This window comes from Elgaria multicarinata, chromosome 8 (genome assembly GCF_023053635.1).
Source record: "Elgaria multicarinata webbii isolate HBS135686 ecotype San Diego chromosome 8, rElgMul1.1.pri, whole genome shotgun sequence".
Classification (NCBI taxonomy): Eukaryota; Metazoa; Chordata; class Lepidosauria; order Squamata; family Anguidae; genus Elgaria; species Elgaria multicarinata.
The window spans coordinates 47,753,177-47,771,367 of NC_086178.1; the positions used below are offsets into that span (position 1 = coordinate 47,753,177).

Here is an 18,191-nt window from a genome sequence, read left to right on the forward strand (position 1 = left end):
AACACCTGAGTACAGGTTCATCAATAAATAAAGGATATAAACCTCCTGTAGGAATTTCATCCCCTCAAAAAGGTGTTGTGTTATTTTCTTCTTCATGCAATTATTTAAAATTGATCCAGGTTACAGTGACTACAACACAGATGTTGACTACTCATCACTGGAAAGATCACAACATTTAATATAATGGAACAAATATACAAACTCTGGGACACTCATAAGAAATATGCTTTCACAAAAATAGGAGTCAAAAATCAGATACTGAATGAAAAAAATAAGATTCGCAGAAGCCTGGTATGTTAAACAAGTATTCTATTAAGGGCCAATTCTATTCAACCACATATCTGCAAGAGTATACTTATCAAGGAAGCATACAGTTTATTTTTATTATTACATTGTAAACATCAATACCTAATGTACAGGGTCAGAACAGAGGGTAGGAGGTAGTCTTGTGTAGTGGCTAAAGTGTTGGACTGGGAGTTGGAGATCCGAGTTCTAGTCCCCACTCAGCCATAGAAACCCACTGGGTGACTTTGGGCCAGTCACAGACTCTCAGCCCAACCTACCTCACAGGGTTGTTGTGAGGATAAATGGAGAGGAGGAGGATTATGTATGATGCCTTGGAATGCTTGGAGGAAAAAAGGCAGGATATAAATGCAATAATAAATTATTTTTTAAAAATTGTGTTGTTCTGAAATGTGAAAAAATGTAAAAACCCTTTCTCCCTAAGTACAAAGTATTTTTTTAAACGTTGGCCATTCCCTCCCTGATGCCCCCCTCCCCAAAATCATTTAAAAATTAGTACGTGTTTACACCTGAGAAGTGTAGGTTGATCTCCCAACCATTCTGTTATTCAGAGAGGAAAAACTTCAGACGTGTTCTGCAGAGTATCAGTGTCAGCACAGAGCCGAGTGTAATTTTCACAAATGCCACCTCAGCACTGCCTGTACCAGCGACCATTCACAGCTTCAGAGGGGGAAGGGAAAGGATAATCTTAAAGGGCTAGTAACCCTCCAAGAAGAGTTACAAACTATGAAGGGCCTGAATGTATGCTGAAGAATGCTATAGAAATGACATGAGGACAGCAATCTTTATTTGTCCGCTGCAGCTACAAGCATAACACCTTGAAAAAGCCAAGTCTTATTTGTTTTTAGGCAGGGTTTTATGATCTGAGGGCTTTTTTATTAAAGTTGTCCATCAGCATCAGCAACGCCAAAACAAAACACCATTTCTGATCTGCAGGACTCTACCATAGAGCTAACCGAAATTTTCTAACTGCATCAAGTATTTTTTCTAAATCATGCACCAGACATGCAAAGGTACTCAGTTCAATAACCATCACTATTTGTGATATAAACCATGCTAAATCTGGTCTGGATAAGAATAGCAATAATTCACTTGTAAATCTGTAATTTAACACAAGGGAAAACTAGGAAAGATGGGCTAGCAGCAGACAGGCTCACTGGTGCCACTAGGGTTGGACCATGGGGCGCTGGTCCAAGGCCCCACAGCCCAGAGGACCCCCAAATAGCAGCACTGGCCACTACAATGTCTTGTGCGTATTTAACTTTAAAAAGAGGCCATCTGTGCTGTAGAGCGGAGCTCCAGGTGTGCACGCCATCTTCCTCTGGGAAAGAAGATAGCAGGCACATCTGGAGCTTTGCTCTATAGCACACCCAGCCTCTTTGACTTCCACTGCTGGCACTGGTATTTGGAGGCCCTCCATTAGTTTAAAGTACAGATTTTGTTTTAAAAAATGTGTTAAGGTTGTGTGCTATATAATGAGAAAGATACAAGATAATCTACTAGGTCTATAATACATATCAAGGTGGGCAGAAGGACCATCTGGGTCTACTCGTAGATCTCTGGGTGATCTGTAGTACAATGGCAAGGATTTTCAACTCCCAATTGTTTAAAAATAGAAAAACAAAATGATCCCCCAACCTAACTTGTGTTGCTCAAATGAAGAAAGGCTAGGTTAATCAGGTGTGGATTTTTGTGTAGCACTGTAACTTCATTCCCAAAACAAATTCCTGGGCTCGTAATTCTTTAATTCTTAAGTGTATGCCTTTTGCACCAGGTTCCAGTTAGTGAATCTTAGGGTTGTAGTAAAAAACGAAGTGGATTCCCAAAGCCCACCCATTTCTGATACAGATGATGAGAATCAGTAGCATATAGATCTTTACTAGGGGTTCTGAACCTTTTTGGACCCATCGGCACATTTGGGAATTCGAGAAACTGCTGTGTGCACCACCCCAAAATGCCTAATCAGTGGATCATCACTTTGGTCTCGACCTGTTGTATCTATGGATCTTGGACTGAATTTTATTTCAAAAAACTTTTGTTTCATGTCTATTGGACATCACAACATCTCTTTAATAAGGGACTGTCTAATTCAGCTAATTGCTGGTAGTGCAATACAGCTAATGCTTCTTTTAAACATGTTTTGGCAATGTCCAGCAGTTTTTTCTTTTTGCAAGGAGGTTATTACACAGATAGGCTTTGTGCTGGAACAGTCTTTAATATCCATTGATGTACACACTCTTTTATTTACCTGCTTCATGGACATAACAAATGATCAGCATAAACGGATTCTCTGTGGCCTCTTGACAGCTAAAAGACTAATATTACAACATTGGAAGGATAAACAATCTCCTCCTATAATGCAATGGATGAAGACCTTACACTTTAAATATTTGGTGGTATATAAATGCCACTTTCAAATGGATACTTATTTGGGTATTTGGTCCACTTTGATGTGCCTCTGTTCTTTTAGCTTTTTAACAGCTTTAGTAGAAGTTTTTTAGTAATATACACCATTTGGAATATGAATTCTTTGTAACCCACAGGAGGCTTGTTCTATTGGACAGACGGGAGTGACATTGACTACCCATTTCAGGGCTTTTCTATTAAGTCAGCCTGTACAAATACATTTTAAAAGAGCTGTGTGAAGCCTGGTAGGTCAAGGCACTATGCAATACATTAAAATATTTGGTTCAATTTGGGTTACATCTCTTTCTGCTATTCTCTTCACCCTTAGTAGAGTATTTAAAATGAGTGTTTTTGTATGTTTCAATCTTTGCAGTGGTCACTGAAGAAGACACCCCGGTGTCGAAACGCATTTGACCTGCTTTTTTAATTTCGCTTTTGGTATTCTTGTATAACATTAATGCAATCAGATGTATACAGTAGATGCCAGTGCACTTTGTTTAATACTGTTGTTGAATTGTATTTATGTGACAGAACTTTGTTAAAATTGTCTTTTTCCTTAACCCTTTGAATCTGGATAGAAGCCTATATAAATCAGAAAGTTGCATGCATTTCATAAAAACCAATGCACGTATATTTTAAAAAATGTTTTAAAAAATAAAAATTGGGTGTCTGGGAGGCACGACTTTGGACACCCCTGATCTATACACTAAGAACTTAAACCTTCAAAGGTTTTTGGCTTGAATATTCTGAGAAACAGATAAAAAACTTTGAAAAGCTTAAAATATACTGGAATATTAGAGAATAAGTGTTTTGCAAGAATGGTCTCACACAAGACCATGAGTCAAAAGATCCAACATATTCTATCACATATTCTTAGCAGATCACCCACCAGCAGGTTCTCAGCTCACAAATACCTACTGATGCACTCTATGTAGTATTTTAAACCTTAGCCTTGATTCCACCAAACTTACAAAAGAAGAGGAAAAAATACACAGAGATAGACCAGGAGAAAAACCAAATGTTTTCCATCCCCAAATCAAACCTATCATTCAAGAAGCCAATACCTACTGATTCTACAAAAGCTGAAATATGCCTTCAGCACTGTGATTAGTCCATTGACATGAAAGCACTTCCAAGATCATAGTTAAGGCATCTCCCCTTGCATCCAGGTCATTCACAATGTTATCCTAACTTCTTATTGCCACACACACACCCCTTACTTGCTAGACAACACCCAGCCCAAGAACTTCAAAAGCGCAGCAAGGCTTCTACATGACAGACACTGACACTACTTTTGCATAAGATCCAATTTTGAGTGATAAGACTTGCTCTGTGAGTCAACCTCCCTCATTCTCATTGTTCTAAAGAGTAGAATACAAATTTTGTAACCCTCCTTCGCCATTTCCTTGGGCCTTGCTTTTATTCATGGCCATTACTTCACTGTTTCTTACATGTGCTGAGAAACAAGGTCAAGGCCTGTAATTAAAGCCTGCCCTACTCTGACAGGCCTACCCACCGCTCCGGGAAACACAGTCCTGCTGGGACAGCAATGGTGTACTGACAGACTACTCACGAATTGCAGGGCAAAGCCAATCTCAAAAAGGCTGGCGGGGAACAAAAAAGAAGAAAAGAGTGAAGTTTCCATGAAGACTACAGGCATGTGTGCTTTTGAGTGATTCAAAATCCTTGGCTCCAACAGAGCAACTTGCAATAATCTCTGGAAAAGTGCCCATATAAACTTCAGAGCAGCAGGCAGCCCACAGAAAGTTACAGTTTGTCCATTACAGGGCATTTCTGTTTGTGTGCGATCTGGAGTTTGCCAACAGGTACAGAAGCTCACATAAAAGGGCCAAAGAGATAAAACCAATGCTTTACAAGTTCCTGGCAGCCTCGTCTTAAAGTGAGGACCCAGCACCTCAGAAGAAGCCACCAACTTCAACCAGCTGCTACAAAGGTGCAGGGGAGGCTGCTACTTGCATACCCCCAAAAGCAGACAAGTGGTAGCTGCTAGAAACAGCTGCCATTGCCTCCAATCACTCAGCAGCCATCTGGATGTACAATCAAAAGAAGTAGGTCTGTGGTGCTGCCCAGACAGCATACGTGAGCAAAAGGAGACAACTTTTGGGTGGCATGGCAGAGAATTTGAGCCAGCAGAGCAGCCCAAAGAGTGTGTGTGAACCAGAGGAAGCTTGCTCAGCCTCTCTCTGGGCAGCATGGTGATTTGGGCCCTGGAGATTTGGGACCAGAGACGGTGCACACAAGCTAGGGCCTTTGCCCACTTGCCCTCTCTCTAGGCAGTGCTGCAGAAATTATTATTATTTATTTAAATAGCACCATCAGTGTACATGGTGCTATACAGAGTAAAACAATAAAATAGCAAAACCCTGCCGCATAGGCTTACATTGGATCTGACCTGCAGGATCCAATCCGTACCCCTTCAGTGCCCAGAAGGAAAGCACAGGCATCAACTGCTCACACAAGGAGAAGCTGCCTCATCCTTTTTGTTTGTTCATATATACTTTCCCTTTCAAGGAATGCAATGGTGAAGACTGATCAGTGATCTACCGTTCTTTGGCTTGCCTTGCTAGCCAAGCCAAAAAATGTAGTTCCCCGCCCCCAATCTATTATGCTGACTAGTGGAGAATGTGCCAGGTTGGATGCTACTGCTTGAGGGCACCCTGAGTGCCAATGCCCCCCCCCACAGGTTTTTCCCATGGGAAATATAGGCAGGATAGACAGCTGGGCACCACTGCTTTAAGAAACTCCAAGCTGCACCTCCAAGCCGTTGTGTGCAACACTTCCAACCCCTCCACCTTTCCTACTTCAGAGGAAGAAAAGCGAGTGGGAGTAGGAGGGGGATGGAGCTGACTACGATCTGGATGGCCAAGGCTCCTTAGCACCTTGGTTACACCACTGCCAAACAACCTTCAGCCTGCCCCAAATTAGGATGTGGTGGAAATCTCCATTCATCATACATGATGAATGGAGATTTCATGATGTATGTATATACATCATACATACATCAGGGGTCTGGAAACAAAGCCCTATGAAGAGAGACTGAAAGAACTGGGCATGTTTAGCCTGGAGAAGAGAAGACTGAGGGGAGACATGATAACACTCTTCAAATACTTAAAAGGTTGTCACACAAAAGAGGGCCAGGATCTCTTCTCAATCCTCCCAGAGTGCAGGACACGGAATAACGGGCTCAAGTTAAAGGAAGCCAGATTCCAGCTGAATATCAGGAAAAACTTCCTGACTGTTAAGAGCAGTACGACAATGGAATCAGTTACCTAGGGAGGTTGTGGGCTCTCCCATACTAGAGGCCTTCAAGAGGCAGCTGGACAAGCATCTGTCAGGGATGCTTTAGGGTGGATTCCTGCAGTGAGCAGGGGGTTGGACTTGATGGCCTTGTAGGCCCCTTCCGGCTCTGCTATTCTATGATTCTGATTCAAAGATGTATGGAGGTTGGCGAAATTGACCTGCTTGCCAGAGGGCAGCAGAACACTCACAGTGTCAAATGGAATTTGACCCAGGGATTAGGTCCAGCATGGCTTCCCAAATACAGGAGCAGCAATATTGCATGCAGTATCAGAGGCAGAAAGCCCATATAAACATTGTTGGGAAACATGGGTGGAAAAGTGCTGTTGCACCATGTCCTGCTTGTTGCACCGTGTCCTGATCGAAAGCTGGTTGGCCACCCTTGGTCTGATCCAGCATGGCTCTACTTATGATAACTCTCTCTCTGTGGACAGTGCAGTAGAAAGGATTCAAATCGCTGGGCCCAATTCCCACAGATGCACTGCCCAGTGGGAAGGTACAGATAAGCAAATTTGATGACAAGGACGGTATTTGAACAGACACTTCTGTCCACTTCCTCAGTGCTCTCCCTCTGGGGTTCACGATGGTGGAGACTGGGCTCAGAGAGAGCAAAAGAGAGAGCATGAACATGCTAAGAGGTAGAAGTGGTAGCTCCCACACATTCTCTGGGCAGTACCATTGGCCCCAGCCCTACCTGCCATGCCACCCACAGGATGGGATCCACCACTTCTACCTACTTGCTCATTCTCTCTCTCTTGGTGGTGTGGTGAAGAGGGTGGGGCAGCCTGAAGAGGGGAGGAAGGTGGAGCCCCTCCCCAGAGATGTTGCCAAGCGCACCCCCTAGAGAACCAGCAATGTGGAGGGCGATTGGACTAGCAGGCTTGAGGTCCGCGCGCCCCTTTTGCCTCCTGCCAGAGGACTAGGAATGCTGTCTGGGGCCCTGCTCCGAACTGGAGGGGGAGGGAGAGAGAACAGAGAAGCCTCTCTTACCGCTCCCCCCACTCCACCGGCCTGTTCTTATGGCTCCTTCAGGTCAGAAGCCTAGATTGCGCCTGGTCCGGAAAGGGGCTTCCTCCTTCACCATTCCTCGGAGGAGGCAAGAAGAGCCTGGCCAGGAAAGTTAGTGCAAAGTTTTTGCGGCTGAGTCGGGAGGGGGAGGAGATCGGCTGGTGCGCGGCTGTGACACGTAGCCCGATCGGTTCCCCCGCCCCCTCGCCTCGCCTCTCCCCTCCGCCGAGGCAGAGCGCGGGCGCTAAGTGTGCAGCCCGCTCGGATTAGCCTCCATCTACGAAGGCTGGGGGGGAGGGAGGAAGCGAGCCAGCCGGGGGGGGGGGGGGAGCGAGCCAGCCGGGGGGGGGAGCTCTGCAGGCGAGGACACCGAAGGGCAGCCGGTACCAGCGCCTCCTCTCTGCCTCCACGTCGGCAATCGGCTCCCTCCCCGCCCCCCCTTTTCCGCCTCCCTCCCCCCTCTTCTCGGGCATAGACCCGGCTCCGCTGCCCTCTCCGTACGTCCCATTCCCGCGGCGATCGCCTGCCTCTTTACCCACCCCCCCGCCGACACCGTGACCCGACATCCTCTTCCTCCCCGTCGGCCCGCCCGATTGCCCCGTACGTGGCACTCACTCCGGCCCGTGTCTGCTTAGCTCGCTCTGCTGGAGAAGCCCCGAAGCGCTCCCGGGAAAGCGGCGAGGCACCTTCCCGTCTGCTATAAGGGGGAGAGGCCGCCAATCGCAGGCTCACACGTCAGACGAGCCGGGCCCCTTCCCTTTCCCTTCGTAGGAAGGCCCGGCCCAGCCGCCAGCAACCGCAGGGCTTGGAAAGGGTGGAAGCGGCGCTTCGTAACGCTACGCCACCGTCTGACCGAGTCCCGCTAGCCGCGCTTCCCTGCAGCGCAGAGGAACACGCCGGAGGAGTTGGAATAAGCTGCAGCAGCAGTAGCCATCTCTCTCTCCTGCCAAGCGGATCAGGGCAAGTTCTCCCCATTCGTAGCAGAAGGAGACGCTGAGAAACTAACCCCCCCGCCCCCCCCACACACACCAGGAAAACGGCCCGATCTTGTGCATGCTTACTCGGAAGTACCCCTTGGGAGTGAGAACTTAGTAGGACTTTGTCGTAAATATGAGAAAGATCCGGCTCCCCGTTACACCAGAAATAAGTTCCATAGAACTCACTGGGAGTTGCTTCTGAGTAAACGTACTGGGGAGGAGGGAGTCGCAGGCCAAAGTCACAAATACACACGTGTTCAGTTTAATCGAGGACTCCCCGAGGTTCTCTCCAAATTAAAATTGTTTTCCTAGAATCCCAAGTCACACACAGCAGGCAGAAACCTAGATAGCTACCTTGGAATGCCTTGTCAGCACAACCCAGCTATTTGCGCGGAACATATATCGAGGGCAGCTGCATTTCACAGGCTGTACGTGGAGTTAGAGAAAATAGTGCCCTTTAAAAGAACTGTGTGTAGGGGGCACAGTGATAGGCTATGCCGCACCAAACGGGTAAGCTTTAAGCAGTTGTCTCTGATTTTCAACTATAAATTTTCCTGTCAGCAGTTAAGTAACAAAGCTACAGTAATAGAAGAGCCAATCACAGAATAGAATAATAACCAAAATCTTCCCACAAGTCCAAAAAAAACCCCATTGCCTCTTAACTTCAGCAGATGGGCAACAATTATGTATCCTGTTCTGACATCTAAAGCATTTCAGAACTGTCACCATATCTGCTCCCAATGCATCACTTTTTCTCAGTCCAAGTTAACCCCAACAAACAAATTCTTCAGCTTCTTTATACGTTTCTCACAAACCCTATCATTTGTGAAGCTCATATTTTTTAAAAAAAATCCAAATTAGACAATATACTTCTTGAACTGAGATACATATAGCTGAATACAATTTCAGAACCAGGACCAAGCAGAACAGTACTATTGTTCATGGTTAACAGGACACTGTTGATTGACCAAGAAAGAGATCTTGGGGTTGTGGTGGAGGACAGTTCAATAAAAATGTCAACCCAGTGTGCGGAATGTCAACCCAGTGTGCGGCCGCTGTAAAAAAGAAAAAAAAGGCAAACTCCATATTAGGCATAATCAGAAAAGGAATTGAGAATAAAACTACAATATCATACTGGGTTTATACTAATCTGTGGTGTGACCACACTTCGAATACTGTGTACAGAGGGAAGGTTACAACAGCTGCAATTGTTTAGCTTAGAAAAAAAAGGATTCTAAGGGGAGACATGATGTCTACAAAATTATGCACGGCATGGAGAATGTGGATAAGGAGACATTTTTCTCCCTGTCTCAGTACTAGAACCAGAGGTCATCCCATGAAGCTGACTGGTAGGAGATCCAGGACAAATAAAAGGAAGGACTTCTTCACATAGTACATAGTTAAATTATGGAACTCACTACCACAAGATGTAGCGATGGCCACCAATTTGGATGGCTTTAAAAGGGGGTTGGATAAATTCCTGGAGGAGAAAGCTATAGTCCTGATGGCTATGTGCTAGCTCCAGTATCAGAAGCAGTATGCCTATGTACACCAGTTGCTGGGAAACATGACCAGGAGAGTGCTGTTGCACTTGTGTCCTGCTTGTAGGTTCCTAGTCAACAGCTGGTTGGCCACAGTATGAACAGAGTGCTGGACTAGATGGACCCTTAATCTGATTCAGCATGGCTCTTCTTACGTTCTTACAAGATGTTCCTGATCCTAAGCATGTGAACTTCTAAATAAATCTCAGTTAATTCAATGGAACTTATTGCTTAGTAAGTGTGCTTAAAAATGCACCCCTACTCCCACAAGACATTCTCTAAGAAACCTCAGTACATGTTGTCTACTTAAACATTTATTTTTATTTAATGTATGTCCTGCCAGTCCACCAATAACAGTGCATCAAGGCTATTGAAGGTTGGGCAGAGAGGTGATTTAGCAAATGAGTGCAAAAATCAGCAATAAATGGATCAATGTCAGACAGAAATAGGGATCCAACAATGTTCTGAGTTAGTTCCAACTGTATTCCAGCATCTTCTGTAAAATAGATGAAACAAGTGGATAGTAGGCTTACCAAATCTGCAGAATATATAAAACTGGGAGGAACTGAGAACAGAAGAGTGAAGAGCTGGGCATAAGTAACAGACTAAAACTTCATAAAGAACTTGTTCATCCTTTCATATTGCTTGGTATACAATAAACAATTTACTTCTTCTAAAAGCATGATTTACTCTTCTGCTCCATGTAGTACGACATAGTCTTCAGCAGAATCCCCAAGTAAACAAAAACACAATTTATAAATATATGTTAAGGTACAATCTAGCTATACTCAATATCTTGCCACATTCTCAGCAAGAATTGTCAACTACATTCTAGTCTGAATTCTGTTACTGATTAATACAATAATGGGGCTGTTCACACAGCAAGACAGCCCACTGTGAGTTTTTTTTCAAGTACATGTGGCTGCCATTTTGAATATGCAATTCCAATACAAGGGTTGTCATGTCGTGCAAACCCAGTGAGCATGAGTTATGTGAGGGTTAGACAACACTCGCATAACCCAAGGTCTATTTTAGAATTATGTGAGGATTATTTAACCCTCACATAACCCACACTTGCTGGATTTGCATGACACAACAACCCCCAAGCCAGGTTGTATATATGATCTGGCACCCACAGGCACCATAGCATGTTATCTAATTCTAGTCAATATTTTCAACTTGCTAACTGTTTCAAAATCTTTTCTATCTTAGCCTCAGTGACTGAGACCACTATTTCTATTAATATCAATAAAACTAAAAAAAACAATTCTAATCAATGTTACAGCTCCATTTTCAATCCAAAAAGACAGGTATAGTAATGTTAATACTACATACCTAATTATTGTGGGCTTTCCCACACTAGAGGCATTCAAGAGGCACATGGACAACTATCTGTCAAGTAGGCTTTAGGGTAGATTCCTGCACTGAACAGGGGCTGGACTCGATGGCCTTATAGGCCCCTTCCAACTCTACTATTCTATGATTCTATTCAAAGCATTTCACATATATTACACCTTCATTTTTTTTAGTGTGTAAAGCACAAATTATGGGGCACAAAGGGTGGTGCTAGATACACAACCATATCATTAGGGTGTTCAGGCCATTCTAGTCACTTGCCTATCTGCACCGCAAATAGAACAATCTTGGGACTTATATTGTTGCAGCAAGTTCTCCCATGCTACTTTACAGAGACTCTGAAAACCCACAGAAAGAATACCACCACCTTTCCAAATAGCAACAGCAACTCTAAACCAGCCTTCCCCAACCTGATGCCCTCCAGATGTTTTGGATTACATCTCCCATCAGTCCCGGAGTACAGCCAAGGGATGATGGGAACAGTAGTCTAAAACATCTGGAGGGCACCAAGGTTGGGGAAGGTTGTTGTATTCTCTTTCAAACAAAGAGTACTTATGGGCTTTTTTCTATTGTCAGTGCAAGGATGCAGGTACGTGTTCTTGAAACTCTGTTGGCATTTAACCACCAGATCTCCATTTCACTGCCCACTTTTGAACCAGAGTTCCTCAGTTCAGACATAACAGAGAACGTTGGCTTAATGTGCGCCAGGGTCTTTGTATCCAAACTGATGTGTGGTGGGAGAAGGAGGGAGCAGCACTTGGGCTGACACTCATTCCCAGTTTCATAAACCATGAAACCTGAACAATTGTCCAAACTGGTTGACTATGTTTATTTATTTATTACATTTTTATACCACCCAATAGCCGAAGCTCTCTGGGCGGTTCACAAAATGTTCCCTTGTAATGTCTTCCCTAAACATGCTGCAACGTTCTTCAGAGAAAACCACACAAATCTATCGAAGTTATTAGGTTTCATCCTCTAGATTGTGCCTGTATGAAAAACATCTCTAACATTTAAGCAAGTATTTCATATTCTTCAAAATCCATATTGAAATATGAAATGAGACTGAATGTGCCATCAAGTCCACGCAGGAGAAGAAATATATTTGGAAGGGCCCCATCACATCACATTGTTTCTACTCCTAGAGGAGGAATTTCTGGTTGTGTGAAGGTGTCACAGCATGTTTTCAGCAGGAATTAGTTTTCAAAAGGGGGAGGACAGCCTGTCATAACTTGTGCTTCCCCCACACATCAAGATCAGACACATCCTGTAGGAGGATAAAGAAGCAATCTCAGGGGAGACAAGAGGTCTGTTTTGACCTGCTTACCCTCCCTTTGGATGCAACAATTTCAGTAAGACTGACTTCCCATTGTTCACCCCAATTTTCTCCTTACAGGAAAAGCTCTTGCCATTTACAGAATGACACTATAGACAGGATATCTTATCTACGAGGTATGACAGATCTCAGGTGAGTGCACTTAAAAAGGGAATGCCAGCTTTTTAGCAAGCAAGGTCCAGGGAGAAAGCAAGTCTGAACTGTCAATTTACCAAAAGCAAAACTGTGCAATTAGGAGTTCTTTGGAAGGTAAAGTGACAGTCATAATGCTCTTAGCACCTTTTAAAAAAATAAGCTCCAAAAGGTCACTTTTGAACCAGAGTTCCCCAATTCAGACACAAGGAAGCAAAAACAGCTTCTGCCATCACATTATCAAACCTTGCCAAGCTTGTTCATGATAACATTTTTAAAGCTTAGATTTGTATACACCAATGTGAACCAAACCCATCTGAAAGAACAATTATCACATTCACCCAATCTTTGTGAGAATAAAGTTGTGCTTATAAGTTGTGTCTGGGGGAGGGCTTAGCTAGACCTAAGGTTTATCACAGGATCACCCCGGGGTTGTCCCTGCCTGCTCCCGGGATCCCCTGTGTGTCATTTACATGAACAGGGATGACCCCTGGACGATCCTGGGATAAACCTTAGGTCTAGCTAAGGCCGGGGAAACATACTCTTAGAATTAAAGGACAATACCTCTGAGCATATCACATAAAAATCCACTCTTCGTTCCCCAGCTTTCTTCCATCCCAATAGCCTAATTGAGAGTAGGACATCTTTTTTGTTATTGCTGAAGTTAAACAATTGGGAGATATACTGGAATTGGTGATCTATTGCAAATCTCCCAAAGATTTACCAGTAGATCCAGGTCAACCTTTTACTCATCCCTAGTCTAGTTCAAATAGTGAAGTTAGGTTTGATCAATATTCCAAGTTTCAGGCTTGCATAAATACACTTGCAGGACACCCCACAACAAAGAGAAGTCTCCTCCCCTGAGCTCTTGTTTGTGCTGCACTTTGGCAAAAGAAGTATCAGGAGCTTTATTAGAGAAGGTGAGATTCCTGCCATTTATCTTCTCCATACTCCAGCACAAGAAGAGAGGACCCCACCCACACTCCCTTTCTTTCTCTGGCAAATGCCAGAGGCCTTGGGAGAAGGGAGAAGTTGGTGATTTACCACAAATACCATAATCCAAGCCAATATTTGTATGCCCATGCCAAATGATACAGCTTTCTTGTCAGTGAGATCTAACTGCTTGATCTGGGTTGTGCAAATATGTTCTCTCAAGTAATATACACTGGTAGTCAGAAGTGAGAAACTTTGGTCCCAGCTGACACTAGCAGTACATCTAGGGTTAAGCATATTACCGCAACATTAAAATCACTCCATTGGCTGCCAATTAGTTTCTGGGCGAAGTACAAATTGTTAGTCGTTACCTTTAAAGCCCTACATGGTTTGGGTCCAGGTTACCTACAGGATCGCCTTCTCCCATACAGTCTGCCCCGCTAGAGATGTACAATTTCCGGAAATTTTGAAGCCATAGGAAAAAAATTGTTTTCCTTCCCCCCCACCCCCGGCCCGGAAAAATTGGAATAATGCAATATTAGCACTTTTTACAGCTTGAAGGTCACTTTGTTACTTTAGGAACATAAAATGTAATTATGTACAAGTTGGTTTGGCATAAAATTATTACATTTGGTATATTAAAAGTACAGTGTATTCAAACAATTATTACAAACTGAATTTACTTAAAACAAAACAAAACACCTTTTTGGTAACAAATGGAGTTACAAGCTCCTGAACTGTTAGGAACACCTGAACTGTAAGGAACCTCTTTGGTTTTGCCAGTTTATTAACAGGCAAAAAATAATTTAAAACAACAACAACAACAACAGAGGAAACCATCAACATTAGTAACAAACAAAATTATTTATGGCTCCGCTAATCCTCCACAGTGTCAAGCAGACATAAAGCACCCATTCCCATAAAAAGAAATGAGAAAAAGAGGGGCCCAAGATTCAATGAATATACATGAAATTTAATCAGACTCATTTTCTGACCTATAGTTATCACTATCAGTTTCAGTCTGTGCTTCAATAGCAGTGCCCCCTAGAAGCAGAAATGCATCTTGCTCTTGCATTTGAGAGTTGTAGCCTCAATTTGCAACCTAGGACTTGCTTGTCTTCGGTGCACAGAAATTGTAATTATCTAATACTATACATAGTTTTTAGAAATCATTTGGAGAAGTAAATATCTGAACACTTTGTCTTAAACATTTTATTCATCATGCTAAAATAAAACATCCCATAATCAATTTTTCTTCATTTTTTACAATATTTCGGGGGGAAAACAAAAAAGGCTTTGGAAAAAAATGAGAAAAAACCCTGGTTTCCCCCCAAATTTTTCCAGCTTTTTCCAAGCCTTCACATCTTTACGCTCCTCACACTCAGGTCCTCTGGGGAGAACTTAATTCAGTCAGCCAAAACTAGGCTGACAACTTTTACCCAGAGGACCTTTTCTTCTGTCGCTCCCAGACTGTGGAATGGCTTGCCGAAGGAGATTCGTAAACTTAACTCTCTCTCTGAATTTAAGACAGCTTTAAAGATTAGCCTTTTCCAGCAAGCCTACCCAGATGAATGTGAAACCAAGAATTTTTAAGATGAGTCAATTTGTTATACTAATGTTGTTCCCTGCCTTGATCCAAAGGAAGAGGCGGGTAATAAATAAATAAATAAACATTATTATTATTAATTATTAGACTTCTTCACTGAAGAGATATCTGGGCAAGGTATGTCTCATCTACGACACCACCTTGTACACGAAATCTGCTACTAGAAGCATATCAAGAGAAAGGCAGCTTTCCAAATGAAGAAGCTAAGAATTCCTTCAGTCATTGAAGTGATTGGCCATGTTCAGATGATCATATTTTACCTTAAAAAGACAAGATATAAAGGACACTTTTGCCTACATTTGCAGCTCCATCACCATTATTGTTGTTATTATTATTATTATTATTAGTAGTAGTATCCCACCTTTTGCCCAATGCTGGGCCTCAAGGCGGCTTTACAAAATTAAAACATATACAGTTAAAACCTATAAATAGAAATATACAAAAGTTTAAAAATATAATTAAATATACTTCAATATTAAAACATTTAAAATACATAACAATTTTAAGAGTCCTGTGCATAGAAGTCCAGACTATTCGCCAAAGGCCTGCCGGAACAAAAAAGTTTTTGCCTGCCTCCAAAAGCACATCAAGGAGGGAGCCTGTCTAGCTTCCCTGAAAAGTGAATTCTAGAGCCCTGGAGCCACCATAGAGAAGTCCCTCTCCCCCCTTCCCACCAGACATGCTTGTGATGGGTGGTGGGACTTAGAGAAGGGCCTTCCCTGAAGATCTCAAAGCAGGGCAGGCTAGTAGGGGAGAATACGGTATTTCAGATAACCTGGACCTGAGCCATATAGGACTTTATAGGTCATAATCAGCACTTTGATATGTGCCCAGAAACAGAGTGGAAGCCAGTGGAGCTATTTTAACAGGGGAGTTGTACGCTCCCTTCCCTTCCTCGCATGAGCAAATTCTAACAAACCACAGTTCCCCATTTTATCCAAAGCAGGAAACTATGGTTATCAAGTCCAGAACAAGCCAGAACATTAAACCACACTATGGTTTAATATCCTGGCTTGTTCCAAAGTTGGCAATTATAGTTGCCTGATTTAGACAAAATGGTAAGCAATGTTTAGTTCATCATACAGCTGAAGGCTACAGTCCATGAAAACTTATGCCATAATCCATTTGTTAGTCTTTAAGGTGCCTCAAGACTCTTTGTTGTTTATGTTTAATTTTATACTTCCTATTTTGATTGCTTGAGCTCTGAACGGAAGAGCAAATGTGCTGCATGTGTGGGCAAAAGGCTCATTCATATCTTGGCTTATTATGCTGAGATATGATTGCTCCAAGTAGTACATTATCTAACCAAATTTAATATTAGACTGTTTCTTCATTTGAAATATATAATTAATGATATATGCTTAAGCTATATGCATTGCTTAAGAGCAGCGAAGTCACAGAACAAGTATAAGTGACAGAACAAGTATTTAAGAAAAAAATCAGTGCTGTGCAATTTGCAAAAACAAATGAGATAATGTGAGTTCAACTATCTGATTAGGAAGAATATTGATTTACTTAGGTGACCACAGTTTAGTATGAAGCAGAAGATTCCAGATATTTTTTCAAGTACTACCAATTAAACATCAGTTGCATTTTGAACATATTGAGTAGTATAAAAATAGCCAAATCCCATGCATGTTTGCTTAGATATGCCACCAAGCTCAGTAGGACAAACTCCCAATTAATGTGCATTAGACTGCAACACAGCAAGAAAATAGCACCTTATCAATGGAGATCAAATGGGAGCAAACACATTTTGAGGTAGAGTAAGTTCTTCATCAGGGGAACAGTACTATGAGACAGTATGAAGAGTCTCCTGCAGAAGTCATTTTATACTCATGCATATAAAAATGTACTTTTTTTTTTAACCAAATCCTCTTGCTTCTAGCTCATAGCACATTGGATTTTGTCAATAGACCTGGGTTTAGAACAAGGCAGTGTGAAGCCCATCTGTCTCAGGCAGCCAACTGGGTCGAGCAGGGTCGAGCAACTACTGGCCCTCCAGATATTTTAGTCTACTTGTCCCATTAGCCCTAGCCAACATAGCCAATGGTGAGAGAAGATGGGAGTTGAAGGTCAAAACATCTGGAAGGCCACAGGCAGCAAACTGCAAGAGAACATGGACCTCCTTTTATACACATGCCAGTAAGGAGAGAAGGAGCTAGCACAGCTTCTGTTCTCTATTATTATTATTATTATTATTATTATTATTATTATTATTATTCCCGCCTTTTGCCCAATACTGGGCCTCAAGGTGGCCATGTGTGAGGATTAATTCTGCAAAAGAATTTACAGTCTACATTTTGATGGGGGAGGGGGAGATTTTGTTCAAACACTTGAATTTATCTTTTTCCTTATTACATACAGAACTGGGTTTGGTTTTTTTCAAAGACTGTAAGAACTTAAGAAGAACCATGCTGTAAACAGTGAGTTCTGAAGGAATTGAAATGCAGGAAGAAATAACAATGATAATAATTACCTTATTTACAGTGACTATCCACAAAACAGTTTTGGATGATAAGACATCCTTGCATTTGTGAGTTGATTAACGCACATATTGTTTTATATATATATATATATATATATATATATTCACCATTGGTTTAAGATCTCACCATTCTGAAGAATGTCTGCAAATAGCTACCCTCACAGTTTACTCCAATTCCCAATTATTTATGAATAAAAGGAGCAATCCTATGCTCCCTAGACTGAATCTGAGGGGCCATTGGATAACTCGGATTCCTGGATCTGAGATTGAAGACAGTGCTCTGGCTACAGATCCGGGAATCTCCGCTCCCCTCTCCCTCACAGCAGGTGTGGAGAGAACTGTGCAGGCTGCCTCTCCAAGGTCGCAAAGGCAACCTCTAAGAAGAGTAAAGAGGATGTGCCGGTGGGCGGGAAGGGAACAGGAACTAGGATATGATGTATCCTGAGGCCTTCCCATCTTCCTTCCCTCTCTTTCCAACACCAGCCCAGGTGAAAGAGCCCATCTAGCCAAAATACAGAGCACAGTGGTGAAGATCATCTTTCCTGGTCCTCCCGCTCTACATAGGATGCTTCTAAACCTCCAAGTTCAGATGCTTACGGATATTGCCATAGGATTGCACCCTGAGTAAAACTCTCTTGTCCATTTACAGAGCCTCGACAATATTTATGTCCCTTTGTTGTGAAAATCATCTATTTCAACTCTCTGCTTCCTGTATTAATTCATAACCTATTGGTGATGAATAGGTGTTAACCTATGACACCAAACTGCAACAATGCATCTTAAAAAT

At 42.7% G+C, this 18,191-nt stretch overlaps 1 protein-coding gene across 4 annotated transcripts in view; it reads right to left on the reverse strand.

Moving 5' to 3' along the window:
- The window catches only part of HDLBP (high density lipoprotein binding protein), a 68,857-nt gene that overhangs the window by 49,726 nt on the left and 940 nt on the right, over window positions 1–18,191 (reverse strand). Inside the window, exon 1 of one of the 4 annotated variants that reach the window (XM_063132261.1) lies at window positions 7,651–7,746. The exons of 2 other annotated variants lie outside the window; for them this stretch is intronic. The gene's annotated coding sequence lies outside the window, so the exon portion shown is untranslated. Of the gene's footprint in view, window positions 1–7,650; window positions 7,747–18,191 lie in introns of those variants that run through there. One more of the 4 variants, XM_063132264.1, reaches the window with a different exon arrangement.